The following is a 19154-nucleotide window of genomic DNA, read 5'->3' as shown; positions in this document are numbered from 1 at the left end:
GCACTCCCACCCACCCAACCAGGTACCTGGGATTTCTGTGGGCAGCATCGACCCTGGTTATCTCTTGCTCCCCCAGCAGCTGCACAGGCCCCGGACCAGTGTGTGTGGAAGTTTGTCCCGTCCTGCCTCCTTTCTACCTTTCCTACTTCCCAGCTCACCTCCATTTTTTAAAAACAAACGATTTATTTATTTATTTGAAAATAAGAATTACAGAGAGAGAGAGAGAGAGAGAGAGGCAAAGAGAGACAGCTCTTCCATCCAATGCTGGGGGCTGGGCCAGGCCGAAGCCAGGAGCCAGGAGTTTTTCGGGGTCTCCCACGTGGGTGCAGGGGCCCAAGGACTTGGGCCATCTTCCACTGCTTTCCCAGGTGCATTAGCAGGGAGCTGGATTGGAAGTGGAGTAGCTGGGATTCAAATCATATGGGATGCCGAGGCTGCAGGCGGAGGTTTAACCTTTTGTGCCAAAGCACTGGCCCCACAACTTACCTCCTCCTAACTAACTTCCTTAGCTCCTGTCCTCCCTGTCTACCTCTTCCCTGGAATAAAGGTTCAGGCTATGAATCGGCTTCCCTTGTCCATTTCCCCTGGCCTTGCCACCACCTTCCACCATCTGCCTCTTCTTTGCTGCAAGGGCTGTGAACTCGGTGCTGGGAAGAGGGAGGAGACCCGATTCCAAGTGGACACATTGGATATGCCCGGACTACACCAGGAACTTCCCATGGTTCCTGTGTTTAATTCTCTCTCTCTTAGTGTGTGTGTGTGTGTGTGTGTTATTTTTTAAAAGGATTTATTTATTTATTTGAAAGTTGGAGTTACACAGAGAAAGAAGGAGAGGCAGAGAGAGGTCTTCCATCTGTTGGTTTACTCCCCAAATGCTGCAATGGCCGGTGCTGTGCTGATCCGAAGCCAGGAGCCAGGAGCTTCCTCCGGGTCTCCCACACAGGTGCAGGTGCCCAAGGACTTGGGCCATCCTCTACTGCTTTCCCAGGCCATAGCAGAGAGCTGGATTGGAAATGAGCAGCTGGGACCTGAACCAGTGCCCATATGGGATGCTGCCACTGCAGACGGTGGCTTTACCTGCTATGCCACAGCACTGGCCCCAATTCTTTCTCTTTTTAAAGATGACTTACATATGTATTTGAAAGGCAGAGTGAATGAATGAGTGAATGAGATCTTCCATTCACTAGTTCACTCCCTAAATGGCTGCAATGGCTGGGGCTGGTCCAGGCTGAAGCCAAGAGCCAGGAACTCCATCCGGGTCTCCCACACGGGTGGCAGAGGTGCAAGCACTTGGGCCATCCTCCACTGCTTTCCCAGGCACATTAGCAGGGAGGTGGATCAGAAGTGGAGCACCTAGAACCTGAACTAGCGCTCCATTCTGGGATGCCGGCATTGCAGGTGGCAGCTTGGCTCACTGCTCCACCATGCTGGCCCCATTGGTTTACTCTTAAATCTGCCCCAGGAGGAAGGTGTTTGTGTCCTGATTTATAAATAAGAGCCATAGCCTTTCAGAGCTGCCTGGCTGCAGAAGAGGCTCATCTGGAGAGTGAAATCACAGGGACTCTGAGGGGCAGCGGGAGCCCTGCCCAGCCCAGCCACAGCACCGCCCAGTGGTGATGCCTCAGCCACTGCAGCCTTGGGTCAGGGACGATCAATCTGCAGCCTTCCTCTGAGCCTGGGACGATCAATCTGCAGCCTTCCTCTGAGCCTGGTGTAGACCCCGCGAGCTCCCCTGGGTCAGACAGGGACCCAGGGGCAGCGAGAGCGTTGGCTCCCTTGGGGCTGGGGGTGCAATAGAACGAGGGTGAAGAGGAGGCCAGAGGCCAGATCCTCAGGGCTGTGCTGAAGGCCAAGGGGAGACCCAGGTGGGTCCTTGATTGCTTCACCAGCCCCTACGCTGGGCTCCATCAGCCTCGGCTCAGGTTACCACATCCTCAGCTGTCTCCTGCCCCTGCCCCTGTGCGTGGGTCTGTACCCCAGTCCCAGCCCTTGGCCAAGTCAGAGAGGCGTCCGCCCTGGGCCTCATCACAGCTCGCAGAGACTCTGAGCTGGTTGCATCGTGTGCTTCCTCTGCAGGTGGAGCCCGCACACTCTGCTCGGGTGCAGCCGTGCCCCCCGGTCCCTCGGATCAGCATCTGAGGGCCCGGAATTACCAGCCAGTTGCTTTGGAAAGAGTAGAGGAACGAAATGTGTGGGGCCGTAGCGTTTAATGGAAAACACGGTGCCCTGTGCATTTGGATGTCAGGAGGACCTGGAGTGACATTTGTGGAGCTGCGGGGGTGAGTGCGTGAGGTCAGGTTTGCTCATCAGCCGTGCTCAGAGGCCACCGAGGGGCAGTGGAGAAGACACCCCACCCGTCGGCTGCGATTCTCCCTGGGGAGGGGGCGTGGAGCTCAAATTGAGCTTGGCAGCCCCAGGCAGGACCACAGCCAAGCATGGGGACAGCATCCACTGGCACCTCAACTGGACGTCCACAGGGGCCGTGCTGACTTCCAGATGTCCCGTCTCCCTGGCCAGATCTCACAGGTGGCACCTGTGTGGCATTGGCCCTGTTAGAGAAAGCCGGGTTTCAGCTGCCAGGAATTTCATCATGGAAGGAATCTAGATGGCTACGGTATGGAGTTCCCTAACCCGTGTACCTCACAAATGTGTGCAGTAGAGTGGCTGGTGCCGTGGCTTAACAGGCTAATCCTCCGCCTTGCAGTGCCGGCACACCGGGTTCTAGTCCCGGTTGGGGCGCCGGATTCTATCCCGGTTCCCCTCTTCCAGGCCAGCTCTCTGCTGTGGCCCGGGAAGGCAATAGAGGATGGCCTAAGTCCTTGGGCCCTGCACCCACATGGGAGACCAGGAGAAGCACCTGGCTCCTGGCTTCAGATCAGCGCAATGAGCCGGCCGCAGCGACCATTGGAGGATGAACCAATGGCAAAAAGGAAGACCTTTCTCTCTCTCTCTCTCACTATCCACTCTGCCTGTCAAAAAAAAAAAAAAAGGCAGTAGAGTGTGTTTGTGTGCATGTGTGTGTATATGAATATCTGTGTGTGTGCCTGAATGTGTATGTGCATGACCATGTGTGTGAATGTGTGCATGCTTAAATGTGTGTGTGTAAATGTGCATGTGTGTATGAACGTGTGTGCACGTGAACGTGTCATGGATGTTTGTGTGCATGAATGTGTATGTATGCATGTGTGTACATGAATGCACGTGTATGTGTGTACATGGGAGCTTGCCCACCTGGGGCCGTCCTTATCTCTTCCGGAGGATGCTAAGCCCTTGTTCCCAGGACACTTGCCATCCCATGGAGGAGACACGGCAGCAGAGAGGCACCGCCACTTGCCAGTGCTGGGACAGACATGAAGACACTGACATTTCTCAGGGCCTCAGTTTCTTTGCCTGTGAAAGGGGGCTAGTCAGAGTCCCGCCCAGGGCTTCTGCCAGGATTAAAGGAATTGCAGCGTGCAACACTCACCAAGCGCACGTGCAGCCTGCCTTGCTCACCACAGTGGTCCTAAGGCAGCCCGGAGCCTGGCTGGGGAGACGTCCCGGGAGGAAGGCAGAGGGGACAGCGGGTGGGAGGCAGCTCTTCCTGTGTGCTGGGTGATCAGTCGCCGGGGCCACGGGAGACTTGTGTGAGCCCACGTGACCACAGACTGTTCTCACTGGCGGCTGCGGTGCTTGTGCCAACACCTGTCCCTGTGAGCCTCCTGCTTGTGTGCTGGAGCCTTTGATATACAAGGATGTTTGCCAAGGGAGAGAAATGTTATTGGACACTTTTCGTGGTTGTAAAGATTACTTCTTGATGGAAACACACACAAAGAAAGACTTACAAGCTGCCCTTAAGGTAGGCAAATGAATGAAGTGTGTTTACCGATTCTGAGCCATCGCTCAGGGCTGTCAGCTCGGTGGACTGCTTGTGGGGGCTGAGACAGACGCAGGGAGCAGCAGGTGCCGTGTGCCCAAGCACAGGGCAGGTGCACACAGCCCAGTATTTTGCTGCCTTCTTCCCACTCTGCTCAGCTTGCCTGTGCAGATCTGATGAGAGCCAGCCTGTTCCCTGTGGTCTGTCCTGGTTCCTTTCCCCAAACTATTGTTCTGTCCTCCTGGACACTGCACCTCCACAGGCACCCTGAGGGCTCAGGCCCTTCCCACGTGGGAGTCTTGTTTCCCAGCCAGTCCTCAGACCTGAAGGGTGGGATGCACGGCCGGCCATTCTACTCAGCTCCCGCCGCCCAGCCCAGCCGCCGGCTCCAAGCAGAATGCCTTGCCTGTAACAGGTGGGCAGCCACAGAAGCAAAGCGGAGACTCAACTTCTGACAGCCACGCTTGCTTCACTTCCCCATTGCACTCATCACACCTGCCGCCTCCTCCAGGGTGTGGGAGCCTCTGGGTGGGACCCTCCTCCTCCATGCCTGCAGAGCCTGGGATGGTTCTGAGAGAATAAGTTCCTGCCTGGGTGGGGGAATCAGGGAACACAGGTTTGTTTTTTTTTTTGTTTTTGTTTTTTTTTTTTTTGGCAGGCAGAGTTAGACAGTGAGAAAGAGAAAGAGAGAAAGGTCTTCCTTCCGTTGGTTCACTCCCCAAATGGCCATTACTGCCAGTGCACTGTGCTTATCTGAAGCCAGGAGCCAAGTGCTTCCTCCTGGTCTCCCATGCGGGTGCAGGGGCCCAAGGACTTGGGCCATCCTCCACTGTCTTCCTGGGCCACAGCAGAGAGCTGGACTAGAAGAGGAGCAACTGGGACAGAATCTGGCGCCCCGACTGGGACTAGAAGCCGGGGTGCCGGTGCCGCAAGTAGAAGATTGGCCAAGTGAGCCGCGGTGCTGGCCATGGGAACACAGTTTTGACCTTGTGGGCCTTCCTCCCTGAGCCCCATCAGAGCCTAGCTGCTGCCTGGCTGTGCTGCTCCCCACTCGGGTCTGCCCACTGGCATCACAGTTTCTTCCTGCAGCAGAGGCACTAGGGGGCCATGTCAGGGCCAGGCAAGGGACCCAGAGTATCCCAGGGCCGACGGTGTGGGCAGGGCTGGATGCTGCAGGACCATGCCAAGGCAGGCAGGGCCTGGGTCAGAAGGGGCGGCTGGGGGCTGGGACTTGGTGTCCGAGGCTGGGCCTGCCATCCTGCTGTGCAACCTTGTACTGTGGCTTGCCCTCTCTGAACCTCAGCTTTCTCTCTGTCTGCAAAGGAGAAGCCTGAATGCTGATTCCTGGTCTTTTCGTGGTGGGTCTTGTCCTGCTGCTCCCAGTCCTGAGCCAGGCTGTGGACTAAAATCACAGACAAGTCAGCAGCCCCTGCACAGTGCAGGCCGTGTGTGTGTCCCACAAATCTCTGCAGCCTCAATGGCTTCGGTACCACAGATGAATCCTGCTATAGCTGTGGAGGCCCTGAAGTCAAATCCAAAATCAGGTTCCTGAGCTGAGGTCAGAGGGGTGGCCGGGCTGTCTTGAAGGAGCTGGGGGGAACCTGTTTCCCTCCCTTCTGCAGCTTCCGAAATGGCCTGCATTCCTGGACTTCTGGCCCCTCCTCCAGTCATTTGACCTCCTCTTCCTGTGGTCACATCTCCCACTACTGCCTCCAACCCTCCTGCTTCCCTGTGACAAGGACCCTTGCGATGACATTGGGCCCACACAGATATTCCAAGATCCTTAACTTAATCATGCCAGCAAAGTCTATTTTGCCAGGTAAGGTAACCTCTTCAGAGCTCCTGGGAATTAGGGCATGGGTGTCTTGGTGGGGAGCATTGGAGGGAGGGGGATATTATTAAACATACCAGTGTAGTAAAACATTAAAGTGTTAGTATAATAATCACCAAATAAGTGTCTGACTCTGAGCTGCAGTGGCACTAGCCACAGCACAGCACTGCGTGATGACAGCTTTGCCAGGTGCCTGGCTTAGTTGGGAGCAGCCAGGGCTGGACCACGTTCCCCCATTGTCTCCTGCCCTGTGCATCCATCCCTACCATCTCACCTGCTGTCCAGATGTCTCCAGGGAGTCCCTCTTTATAGCCACCTGCTATTCTTGGGAGGTCACCAAACGCACAGGTGGCTGTCAGGACCTTGAACCTGCTTTTCTATAAGGACTGACTGCCCTAGGAGCATCTGGGGGCAGAAATGTCGCTGTGGACTGGACATAAGTCTCTCGGGCGGATGAAGGCTCAGGCTGAGGTTCACTTCGCTGTTTCCCCAACCCACCTAGAGCCTCCTGTGCCTCCTGGGACTCTTACAGGAATAGACCTCCCCTCCTGGAACTCCCAGGGACCCTCATAGGAGCCGAGCAGGAAGGAGAGGACAGGGGGAGTGCCGGGGAACCCCCTTCCTCACCCACCTTCTCAAGGACATGCCCACCACTTGCATCAGTCCTGTTGCGACATCCCAAAGCTTCTAATAAAGACAAGAGAGCCATCACCTCCTTGGCACTGGGATCTGTGGGCCACACGGATTGCACTGGGGTGTGACTCCTGGAGCCACCGGCTGGAAGCTGGTGGCTTTTCACTTGCCCACACATAACACAGAAAAGACATGGGGCTGCATCCGGCTTCACACAGGGCTAAGGTGCTGGGCATCAGGAGAAAGGCCCAGGACAGGCCCCGCAGATCCTCCAGCCTGGGCTGGCCTGGAGGAAGATGGGCAGTGGCCGTCTATTTCCCCAGGGCCACCTGGGCTGACTGCCCGACATGCACAGGTGCTGGAGATCACCGGCAGCATGGCATGGATGGGGCCTCCATGGAGGACAAGAGCCGCTGTGCTTCTCCTACACATTAGTCGTGAGTCCTGCACTCTGGGAGGATGTCCTTGAGATGGCCTGGGTGCCAGAGACTTCGGAACTGTCCCCTCAGATACCACAAGGGCCGCCGGAAGAACCACGGTGATCACTCTGATAACGGTCCCTGTTCTCATAGAGGGTGTGTCTGTGCAGGGCCGGGCCCCACGTTGAGCCTTGCACGTGTGTGCTTTGTCCTGACCCATCCTCCCAGCAGCCCCGGTGTCACTGAATGAGAAGGAAAACAAATGAATGATGTGCCCAGCTGGTGCAGGGCAGGGGGAGCATGGGTTCTGGTAAACAGAGTATGTGTCTGGCCCGGAGAAGCACCTGGCTCCTGCCATCAGATCAGCGCGGTGTGCCGGCCGCAGCACGCCGGCCGCGGCGGCCATTGGAGGGTGAACCAACGGCAAAGGAAGACCTTTCTCTCTGTCTCTCTCTTTCACTGTCCACTCTGCCTGTCAAAACAAAACAAAACAAACAAACAAACAAAAAAACAGAGTATGTGTCTGGGCAATCAACAGGTCTGATTTGGAATCCTTAACACGTAAGTGACCTGGGGAGTTGCTCCCCTGCTCTCAGTCTCAAGGAAGCTGGAGAGAGTCGGCAGGCACAGGTGGAGACATTGACACCTGCACATGTGGGCTCCGACAGTCCCTGCAAGCCGGGGAAGGGCCTCCGAAGCCACCTTCCATCTTTCTGGGAAAGGCCCAAGCTGGCAGGCAGGGCTGCTCTGTCCAGGGGGCGTCTCTCCTTCCCCTCTGGGAAGGGCAGCAGGTAGGGATGTGCTGGGTGAGCTCCTGTGTGCCCAGGCCTGAGCTCAGTCTAGGAAGCCTTTGAACTTGGCCTTGTGGTTCTGCAAAGCTGGCCTCACCTTAGGGGAGCAGGGGCCATGGGCAAGATCTGAAATGATGGGGACCTCTGTGATTGTGAACACAGTAGCTCCCAAGGGACAGGACACGGCAGAGAGAGGGATGACCCCAGATATTGCCCCACAACCACAGTGCCTTTGCCTGGAGCTGAAATCGTTCCACCTTCCATCTGCATCTGAGACACGTAGTCACTACAGGACCCAGCGCTGCCTAGTGGTTATGAGCACAAGCTCTGGGCTCAGACCTGGCTTTGAATGTCTGCCTTTACCTGAGGTTATAGTGTGATTTGGGGAAGGGTACTTGCCTCTCAGAACCTCAACTTTCTTGGGGATAAAGTGGAAATTATAGCAGGGCTATGAGGAGGATCAGCTGAGGGAGTGTTACAAGTCAGCCCACTGTGCCTGGGACCAACAAGGAATTTCAGAATCTCTGTCATCTATCTGCTTACCTGTGTCTCTATCTGTCTTTTTGTCTACCTACTATCTATCTATCTATCTATCTATCTATCTATCTATACCTACCATCTATCCAACCTTATCTAACATTATCTACTTGTACATCTGCCTACCTATATCATCTAACATTATCTATCTACTTCTGTGTGTATCTATCAATCTATCTATGTATCTAGTAGAAATATGATATAACCTCAAATGTAGGCCATAGATGAAATTTTAAATTTCTAGTAAAAAAGTAAAAAGAAATAGGTAGATTAAATCAAATAATATGCTTTCACCCAATATACTTTAAACATGAATCGATATAAAACATACCACTAAGACTTCTTTTTTAATTTATTTCCATCTATATCCATCTGTCTACCTACCTGTCTAGTGCTTATTGGCGTCTACACTAAGTCTTCGAGATTGGGTGCACCTGTCGCTCCCAGCACATCTCAGTCTGGATCAGCCACCCGTATGTGTGACAATATCCCAATATCCCTGGGGTTTCTTCCTGTCCTGTTGTCCTCTCGCCATGCTCTTCCTCCTGTGGTCTTATTGGCTTCCACAGTTTCAGTCATTGCCTCTGAGTGGACAATGTTGGGATGACTTACAGGACTTGGTCCAGGGAGCTGGGAGCCAAGAGGCTGTGCAGAGAACATGCCAGGAGGGGGCGTGACTAAGAAGGCCAGGGCAGTCACAGCCTCAGACAGTGGCATCAGGATGGTCAAGCCCCAGAAGCTGGCTCTATTAGTTCCCTATTGTTCCATAGTAAATTGTCACAATTATCAATGGTCACAATTATAGATGATCACAATTATAAAATTATCACCCACTCATCCTGAAACAACACACACTCATTATCTCAGCTCCTGTGGTCAGCAATCTGGGCATAGTCTGGCTGGATCCTCTGTTTAGGGTCTTACAAGGCTGCAGTCAAGTGCTTATGGGGGCTGTGTTCTCATCTGGAGGAGGCACAGCCTCCAAGCTCAACCAGGTTGCTGCAAAGTGGCTGCAACCTTCAGGCTCTGGAGGAAGTCCTTGGGTCCTCTGGGCTTCTCCCTTGTGGCCACTTAGCTCCTGAAGCCTGCAAGGAGGGTGTCTGACTGCAGTCTGCTGAGCTGGAGTCTTATTTAAGTTGTCCTGATGGTGAGAGTGACAGCCCATCAGCTCGGCCATATTCTGTTGGTTAGAAGCAATTCCGTGTCCACTCACACTTCAAGGCATGTGATTACACAGAGGCACGAATATCAGCAAGCAGAGAATTGCTGAGGGTCACCTCGAGGTCCTCTGCCACCCGGGGGTTGTGCAAAACTGTGAAGATGAACACCAAGAAGTCAGAAGGCTTACCCACCCCCACTTCCCACCCCTGCCAGTGAGTCCTCAGTCAAGGGAATAAGGGACGCAAAGATTACTCACCAAAGAGGAATCACAGAACCAGCCTGACTCATTTCTAGCTATGTTTCCCACCGTGTGGGGCCCATGATAGGCTGGAAGGAAGATGAGTGACGCTCCCTCCCAAAGACAAGACAGCAGGTGTGTGGGCAGTGATTCGATTTGCTCACCTGGACAAGGAGGGCTAGGAGAGAATGGGCGCTTTGCCTCTGAAAGGTAGACTCAATTAGAGCAAAAAGGGGCGGCTCCTTTTTGTGTGTGTGCAGTGACCTTGCTCCTAGTAAAATATGGCCCATGATTCTCAGGCTCCGAGTAGGTCATCATTAACACAAAGGTAGGGGGTTTTTGGGGGCCACCTTGGGGTCCATCTGCCACCTGGAGTTTGTGCTCTGTGAGTCACTCCTCTTTTCTTGAGGAAGAACAAATAAGGGTGGTGGAGAGGGCAAAGAATCCAGGAATGTCTTCTCCTCTATGGAGGGGAGGTAAGGGTCCCCTGTTCAACCCACATAAAAACAATGCTTGATTCTGCTGGAGCAGGAAGAAATGACAGGCCCACTGTGGGGTACCAAGTAACCACATGCGTGTGTTCTGGAATGTGTAGACTTACCTCCCTGTCCACTGACCCATTGGGTCTTCCTACCAGCAGCGCGCAGGGCAGGGAGTGGCAGACGAGAAGGCTGAGACTCCAAGCCAGCGAGTGACCTTGCTGCCTTAGCCGCACGGCTGCATGTTGCATCCAGGGGCCCATCATGTCCTCCTTTCCCTCTGTATCATGCTGGCCCCAGAAGGAAGAGAAAATGTACAATGACTGAACCTTGCCCTCACTTCTCTCTGCTCTTCTCCTGTCAGGGAAAGCAGCAAAGACTGTTCAGTTAACAGCTGGAGGGAGGCTAGGGATGGAGTCAGCCTGGGCACTCCAAGCCTGAGTTCTCCCAGGTTGCCCTTGCTTGATTTACCTGGGTGTCGAAGTCATACTCAACCAATGTGGGTGGTTCCCATGTGAGAGCATCGAAGAGTGCTCCAACAGGGACGGTCTCTGACCTCCGTGCACACAACTCTCCCAGGAAGACTCTCACCGTTGTGGGAATCCGGGATCCTAGAAGAGGGAGCTCAACCAAAGCAGCCCTTCTTCTTCCGTGTTAAGGTCTGTGTAGCTCCATGTAGATCCTTCTTCTCGGACCAGCATCTGTGAAACAGGGGTGAGGCAGAGTGTGCACTGGGTCTTCTCAGGGACCCACTGCCTCAAGGAAGGCATCGACACTGGGGAGCCCCAGTCCCATCAGCCTGATCTCACTGGCATTTCTTCCCATCTTTTTTTTTTTTTTTGACAGGCAGAGTGGATAGTGAGAGAGAGAGACAGAGAGAAAGGTCTTCCTTTTGCCGTTGGTTCACCCTCTAATGGCCGCTGCGGCCAGCGCATCTCGCTGATCCAAAGCCAGGAGCCAGGTGCTTCTCCTGGTTTCCCATGGGGTTGCAGGGCCCAAGCACTTGGGCCATCCTCTACTGCCTTCCCGGGCCATAGCAGAGAGCTGGCCTGGAAGAGGGGCAACCGGGATAGAATTCGGCGCCCCGACCAGGACTAGAACCTGGTGTGCCAGCGCCGCAAGGCAGAGGATTAGCCTGTTGAGCCACGGCGCCGGCCATTTCTTCCCATCTTGGAAGCCCTGATGCACTGGTTAGTACCTGGATAGTCATGAAGAGTTCATTCGTTTTCTTCATGGTCCTTCCAGAATCCCTGCTGAGTGGCTCTTAGGGATGTTTAATGGGAATTTGACCTGGGCAATTCAGAGAGCAGGAAGTGAGGTGGACATGGAAAGACAGAGAGGCTAGCAAGGATCACTGTGTCCACACTTGAACCTGAGTTCACCTGTGGAAGCAGGTGTCTGGGTGATTAAGCAGGAGCGTGTATGTGTGTGTTCACACCAGGCAATGTGTGTCTACCTATACATGCCAAGCCTTGAAATTCAAGCAGGACATACCTTGGCAACTTGACATTCCCGAATCCTCAGGTACCTTTCTGGGCTGTTTTCCCTATTAAGAAGTCAGCCAGGTGTGTACTTGAGAAGCGACATCCGCGTGACCTCTCCAAACCTTTAATGATTCCATAACTGGAAGTCCAAAGCCACTTATAAGCTATTAAAATCCACCCTCCGCTCAGCTAACTGCCCTTCTGTGTGCCCCACGCCATTGTGCTGCCGTTCCCATGGAGTTTAAGTAGAACGTCAGCGCTGAAATGGGATTCGGAATCAAGACACCATGCCCTTGTGACCTTCCACAGCCAGGGAGAGCGCTTGGCCAAATGCAGTCTTTGCTGGTGCCCAAAGGTGAGTCGGCTGCCTCGGGGCTATCTCCACCACCTGCTGCTTTCTGAGCCTGTTCCTGCAGCTCCCAGCTGTACCCCAAAGCGTCTCTACAGACAGTCATAGGCTTCTTGGGCAAATTCTTGCAACACTCTCAACCGGCTTTTTAGCTGTCACCCACGGATTCATTCCCACTCAATGAGCAATTTTTGCCCTGGCTGAAGCACTTGCTGAAATGGTTTCATAAATCATCTTTTCTTGTTTTCAAACACTCGCAAATCAGTGCCACCATCCAACTCGACATCCACTCCTTAATTCACCCACAGCTTCTATTTTCCAGCTAAAAACCTTTACTTTCTTAGACTCCCGCATTTACTTTTCACTTCCATTACCACTCCAGGCAGTTGGTTCTATTGGGGGAAATGATTTTTCACAATAAAATAAAGATATTTGTCCTTTTACAGAAATTGCCACATAAGCCCAAGAACAAAACCCCCAAGAACCAGAGAAGCCAGGATTTCAGCTAGATTTACTCCGTAGCCTGGTGTCCCCCTCTCCTATCAACCTCCTGCACAGGGGACTCACATGTAAACCTCAGCAGAACTGGAAATTGTGGCCCAAGCCCAAGGTTCACTCCATGTGGAATGCACCTGAAAGGATTTACCACACTAGGGTCCGGAGGTTTCCATGGCTACTGCTCAGGATGTGCAGGTGTGGCCTAGGATGGTCAAGAATCATGGTCAAGAAGATGTCACAGCTAGATGGCTGCCTGGAATCTGGGGTCAAGGCATGGAACAGGGAACCCCCTGGAAGTCCAGGGAGCCCCATAAGTTTCCTGTCCCAGAAAGTTCAGATCTTGGACCATTTCTTCCTGGAAGCCATCCCTGACCTTCCCAGAGCAGGTGCGTGACTTGCACTAAGTTCACGTTGCTCCCTGTCGTGCCTTGGCCATTCTGTTTGCTATCCTGTGCTCAGCTTACCTGCTGACCTCTCTCCTCTCTGCGTCCACCAGGAGACTGGGGCCTCTGTGGAGCAGGCACTCTCCACCCTGTCCCATTTGTTCATTCTGTTGCCACATGGTTGGGTGGCAGGATGTGCCCCTCATGTTGCCATCTGCATTCGGGGCCAGCATCACAGGGCACCAAGGCCCCCATGCATGGTTTTCTGACCTGTTGCTGCTGTCCTGAAATTTGTAACTGTTCTTTGAATGAGGAGCCCTGCTTTTTTTTTTTTTTTTTTTTTTGACAGGCAGAGTTAGACAGTGAGAAAGAGAGAGAGAGAGAAAGGTTTTCCTTTGTCCGTTGCTTCACCCCCCAAGTGGCCACTACAGCTGGCGCGTTGTGGCCAGCGCACTCTGCGGACCCAAAGCCAGGAGCCAGGTGCTTCCTCCTGGTCTCCCATGCGGGTGCAAGGCCCAAGCACTTGGGCCATCCTCCACTGCCTTCTCAGGCCACAGCAGAGAGCTGGACTGGAAGAGGAGCAACCGGGACAGAATCCGACACCCCAACTGGGACTAGAACTCGGGGTGCTGGCGCCACAGGCGGAAGATTAGCCTAGTGAGCCGTGGCGCTGGCCATGGAGCCCTGCATTTTCAGCTCAGCACTGGGTCCTATAGATTATGTAGGCACTGAGACCTGTGTGTAATGAATCTGGAGACGGGAGGTGTTTGGGAGGCGTCGTGGTGATCCTGCGTCTGTTGTGGGGGTAGTAGGAGATGATGAGAATCCCTGCAGGTAAGAGCCACAGGTGTGTGGCCCCTTCTGACCATGTCCAGCAGCAGCTCAGGTGCTCAGGTGCAGGGGCATCCTTCCCCATCACTCTCTCACCCCCGGACCTTGGCTGGTGCACATCAGAAACATCGAGAGAGTTGCCTACCCGTAAGAGGCCCCTTCAACAAGAGCCATGAGCCTGCGTCTGGAGGTTGTGTGCTGATGGTGTTGTTTGTCACCTTTTCATTGCCACCATGAAACACCTGAGGCAACTCAGTACAGAGAAGAGGTTTACATAACCCACAGTTCTGGAGTTCTAAGTCCAAGATCAAGTGGCCCCAATGGTCAGGCCTCTGATGAGGGAAGCAGATGGCACTGGTGAAACATGTGCAGAGGAGGGGTCACGAGGTGAGCCGGGAAGTAGAGACAGGCGGGGCCCACCTCGGGCTCCCAACAGCAATCCCAGTGTGAGAACCACCTTCCAAGGGCACACCCCCCCACCCCATGACTCAAGGACTTCCCCCCAAAGCCTGCCTATCACACACCCCGATTGGATTAACTGTCCATCCTCTCTGTGCACATAGGCACAGTAGCCCCATCACACCCAAGCCACAGAAGGCACTAAGCATGCTTGCTGTTGGCTTCTGGCATGATTTCAGAGCCATACAGAGAGAAGGCCAGGAAATGCCAGGCTCTGATGAGACTTCACACATCAGGGGGACATGGCTTCGCAAGCCATGTTGTGCCTCATCCCACGTGGGCCTCCATGGGAAGCAGGAAGCAGGAGGACTTTTGCTCCATGGCCAAGGGGAAGGCAGCGAGTGCCAGCACTTCTCCCTCCATCCTAATGTCCTTGAACCAAGCGCCATGAGTTTTACCAAGGGGAGCTTGCTGAATAAAGGCGCTGAGAGGGACAGAGGTGGCACGGGGTCCTCTGCCTCTTGTCTTCTAGGTATGAAGAATCATTCTGAGCATCGTCCGTGTGCAGCTTGTCCCAGTGCAAAATGGTGTCTGTGCAAGTTCTGGTTGGGTGCTCAGTCCTGTGGGGGAGGTGCCCTCCGTGTCACCGAGCACTGAGATGCTCTGAAGCCTGGGTCCTGTCACCAGTGGCTCAGGGGCCGCCCAAGGATGTGAGCCCAGATACACCTGGTGCGGAACCCTGCATCCACGGTGCTGCAGCCCGCCCTGCCCCTCTCCCTTTGTGGCCAGGAAGCCCCCTGCGTCTGAGGTCTGGGATCTGGGTGGAGGGACTTTCCTATGGAGGAAGTGGTCTTGCATCCATCCCACTGTGGAGGCCGTAAGGAGAGGAGGTTCGCAGTCTCCATCCTCAGGAATAAAAGCAGAAAAGCAGAAGGCTCGGTAGGACTGGGAAGGTGGGTCCTGGAATTACTGCAAAGGCTGTCAGGAGGCTGGGATGTAAGAACCTTCGGGATTCTGGAACACTGACCAGGGCTCCACTTCACCTGCTTATTTCTTAAACCACAGTTGCTCCCGGGGAGCCCATGTGCCAAGCAGATTTTCCTGCATCTTGGGGTTGCAGAGGTTAAAGGTAATTACAAACATAGGTGAGAAGCTGGCCACACCCCAGGGCCTGTTTTAAGTACCTGGCATGCCCTTCTTCCCAGGAGCCCCAGGAGAGGCAGGTGCATTTTGGAAGTTTACTGACTGTATCATCATCCCCATGCAGCTGAGCAGGCTGGGGCAGAGGGGGTCGTCCCACACTCAGTGAGTGGCAGATCAGGGATCTGAGCTAAGACAGGCCGTCCTGTTACTGTCACTCCATGGCTCCACCTCTGTTAGGATCTTAAGCCTGAGGCTAGCCCCTGACCAACAGGGGCAGTACAAGCACTCCCCGACAAGGAGAACGGGAAAGGTAAGGTTGACAGGTCAAGAACACAGCAAGCACCCTTGAGTCTGTCAAAGCAGGAACTACTTTATTGAGGAAGTGTACAGGCTTATAAAGCCTACAAAAAAAAAAAAATAAAAGACATGCGCAGCAGGGGAGCCAATCAGCGAAAAGGTCATGCAGGTGTGGGTGGACCACGCACAGGGGCATATAGGGATCACACACTGTCCACGTGTCCGGAACTTAAGCGGACCTATCCCTGCAGGTGGTCCAATTGTGCATGGCTTAACCGCAGCAGCTGCAGACATGCCATTTGAACATCCGCCAGACGCCATGTTGTCATGGAGGTTTTAGGCAATGCCCAACATACCTCCATCTCAGACACCTTGACTTTCAGGGCATTGCTCTAAACCCCGACTGCCTGTCCGAATCACCTGGGGAGATGTGGCCGACTGTGTGCTTGCTGAGATTCACACGGTGCAGGTGAGAAGTCAAGGCTGTGCAGCCCTCTTGGAGAAAGAGTGTGATAGGTTCTTTAAAAGTTATCCACACATCTGCCGGATGGCCCAGGCATTCCACGCCCAAGAAAAATAAGCAGCCATAGCCACACAAAGGCTTGTACCCAAGTGCTTATCACAAATGGATATAACTTGACTTGTAAGAACCAACCTCTGGAAATCATGCAGCTGTCTGCCCACAGGTGGACGCATCAGCAGATGGGTCTCCGTGGGCTACACACCCGAACCATGGACAACGCACACTGGATGAGCCTCTGATGAAATACCCAGGGTGAAAGAGCCAGCCAGGAGCGAGTGCATGCTGTATGAACCTAGGTGGGAACAATCTAGAGAGAGTAAGGGGAAGCAAAGTCCATCAGTGGTTACCTGGAGCAGGGAGGGGGGTGGTGGTGAAGGGAATGGGACAGAGGCTGCAGGCTCTTGGCGCAGCCGGCACCTTCATTGTGATCATGGCTTGAGAGAGGTATTTTTATGTTATAATTTATCAGTGTATACTTTAAATATATACTATGTAAGTACACTCAAGTGTGTATAGTCTACGTGTCAATGACAAAGCCAACAAAGCTGTCAGACAAAAATTCTCCATTCATATCACAAGCTACATCTGGCAGTCTCTGGGCATAGCACCCAGACACCAGGATTTTTCAGCCTCCACAGAGATTCTAGAAGGCTGCCATGGAGTAGAAACACCTGAACTGTATGGAGGCCGAGGTATAAATGGGTGGTGGGTTTTTGGATTGGGCGAAGGGCTCCCTAAGGAGGGAGCCTAAGGAGGAGCTGTAAGGAGGAGAATGGCATGGCTGGTGCTGTGTCGTAGCAGGTAAAGCCGCTGCCTGCAGTGCTGGCATCCCATATGAGCGCTGATTCGAGTCCCAGCTGCTCCTCTTCTGATCCATCTCTCTTCTATGGCCTGAAGATGGCCCAAGTCCTTGGGTCCCTGCACCCACAAGGGTGACCCAGAAGGAGCTCCTGGCTCCTAGCTTTGGCCTGGCCCAGCCCTGGCTGTTGCAGCCATTTGGGAAGTGAACCAGCAGATGGAAATCTCTCTCTCCCCTCCCCCCCCAACTCTGCCTTTGAATTAAATTAAATACATATTTAAAAAATAAAAGGTACCACCCTGGGAGCCAGGGCGAGGGAAGCAGGTTTTCCGCTCTCTGCCTTCTGTCAGCAGCATCTGTGTTCTCAGGTTTCCATTCCTTCCCCCCTTATCCATGCCATCAACAGGTAGTGACTGAAGGCCTACTATATGCCTGCTCTAACCTCTAAGGGTGGGATGAACAAAACCTACAGAAACGTCTTCCCTCCTGGAAAATTCTACAGAAACATTCTAGAAATTTCCCTAGAAAATTCTAGAGAAAACAAGCCTGTGATTCCACGCACTGTAGGATACAGTGGATGCTTATAAAGACTCTGAAGGGAAAAAGAAAGCAAGAAGAGAGCTGGTGAGAGGTGGGGCTGGGGCTGGACTTGGCGATTTTAAGAAGGGTAGTCAGGAACCATCTCACCACAAAGCTGACATTGCATGAAACACCTGAAGGAAGGAAGGTTGTCCCAGCCAGAGGAACCCACAAGTGCAAAGGCGCAGAGGCAGGAGCCAGGGGAAGAGGGGAAGAGAAGAGGACGGAGGGAAACCTCTGGTAGCCACTGACAGGCCCTGAGCTAGAAGGGAAGCTGTGGGATCATCTGTGTAGAGAAGTGGGGCTGCAACTAGTCCACAAGGCTGCAGATCTGTTGCTGAGCGAATGTTACTTAGAATCTCCCAGAACCGAGGCTGACCTGGTGGCTCTGCGTGGATCCCACTGGAGGGCAGCTGCATGTGCACAGATGCTGCACACTCGTGCCCCAAATTAGGTCTTCCTGTGACCCCTGAACCCCAAGCTCTCTAGGTGAGAGAGCAAGCCCCTCAAATAGCAGCACCGTCCACGCCCAGAGCTCATGCCCACACCTGGGGCTGCTTCCACTTGGATCCCCTCCCCCTCACGAAAAGTGGATGAAGCCAGCTGGGATGGACGGAGACACACAGCCTGCAGGTGGGGTCCCACACCGAGGAGTCTGGGCCGCCCAGCCAGGTAGAGAGCCTCCGCTAGGCACCGGGCTGTGGTAAGCGGACAGGCGTCTTCTTCAGGATCCGTCTCCCTGAGTCCTCTCAGCTCCCGTTTCCCAGGTTTCCCAGAGGCAGCACCTGAGGATCGGAGAGGCGCTCTGTGTCTCGAGGTCACAGCAGGTCTGTCCAACCCCAGAACAGTGATGCATGACTCTGCTAGCCTCTCCCAGTTGTCGCTGAGACACTGACATCTGCTGTCTTCCAAGCAGGACAGGGGGTGCCGGGCCAGGAGACCCTGTTCTGAGTGAGCACCGCTGTCGGACACCACAGGGCACGATGGGGCGTGGGTGGCGGGCTGCGTGTAGGCGGTGGGGTTTGGGGCCAGGTTGGATTTGAGGCCGGTGCCTCCGCTGCAGATCCAAGGAGGATGCCCCCAGCTCCAGCTGCAGTGCCCCACACACCCCCTGATAGTGCTGCGGGGCTCCAATGCCAGGGGCGAGACCAGGAGGGGCTCCTAGAGCCGAGGTTGTGGGTGCCATGTCTGTGAGAGCAGGACCCTGGCTGGTGAGTGAGGGGCCGCAGGGCAGGCTGGGGCGGCAGCACACTGCTAGGTCTAACCTGGGCCAGGAATGAGAGAAGAGACGAGGCAGAAACCCTAACCCAGGCTTGTGTGGCCAACACAGGGATCCCGACAAGGACTGGAGACCTGGGTTACATCAGGCCCCACCCAGCGTGGGCACGCTCCCCAGGCTGCCCTCAAACCCGATGTATCCCCACTCATGGGGCACAGAGGGAGCGCTGGTCCTCCCTGCACACTAGGGGCAGGGCGGCTGGCCAGGGGGAGTTACCGTTTCCAGGGAGAGGCCCGCCCCCGCCCCCGCCCCTGCCTGTGTCCCCCGCAAGACCAGGAGCCCCTTGAAGGCAGAGCCCATGTGTGACCCGCGGCCCTGTTCCCATGCCTGGCTCCGACCGCTCCATAGAATCAAAGAATAAATGAATGACTGATGAGGAGAAGCCGCTCCTGGGGAGCGTGGCGATGCCAAGCCAGTGGTCTGACGCTGTCTTTCTGAGTGACTCCGGCTCCCGTGGATATTTTTATTGTGTTGAATAATTGGGTGAGAGCACACGGGCTGTCTCCCCGACCTCTGACAAATCAAAGAGGGTCCCCAACACAGAGCAGCGGGCATGGGCATGGCCTCTGGGGATCCCCGAGTTCCCAGGAGGCCCCCCTATGGCAGGGGACTAAAGAGAGGGCCGAGGTGCACAGCTGAGGTGGG

General features: G+C 54.4%; 1 protein-coding gene across 1 annotated transcript in view; it reads left to right on the top strand.

Moving 5' to 3' along the window:
* CSMD2 (CUB and Sushi multiple domains 2) overlaps positions 1 to 19154 on the top strand; it is a 615632-nt gene that overhangs the window by 172560 nt on the left and 423918 nt on the right. The window lies entirely within an intron of this gene.

The sequence above is a fragment of the Lepus europaeus genome, chromosome 5, assembly GCF_033115175.1.
Source record: "Lepus europaeus isolate LE1 chromosome 5, mLepTim1.pri, whole genome shotgun sequence".
Lineage (NCBI taxonomy): Eukaryota > Metazoa > Chordata > Mammalia > Lagomorpha > Leporidae > Lepus > Lepus europaeus.
The sequence above is the reverse complement of the archived record's forward strand: the minus strand, read 5'-3'. Positions and strand labels throughout refer to the sequence as shown.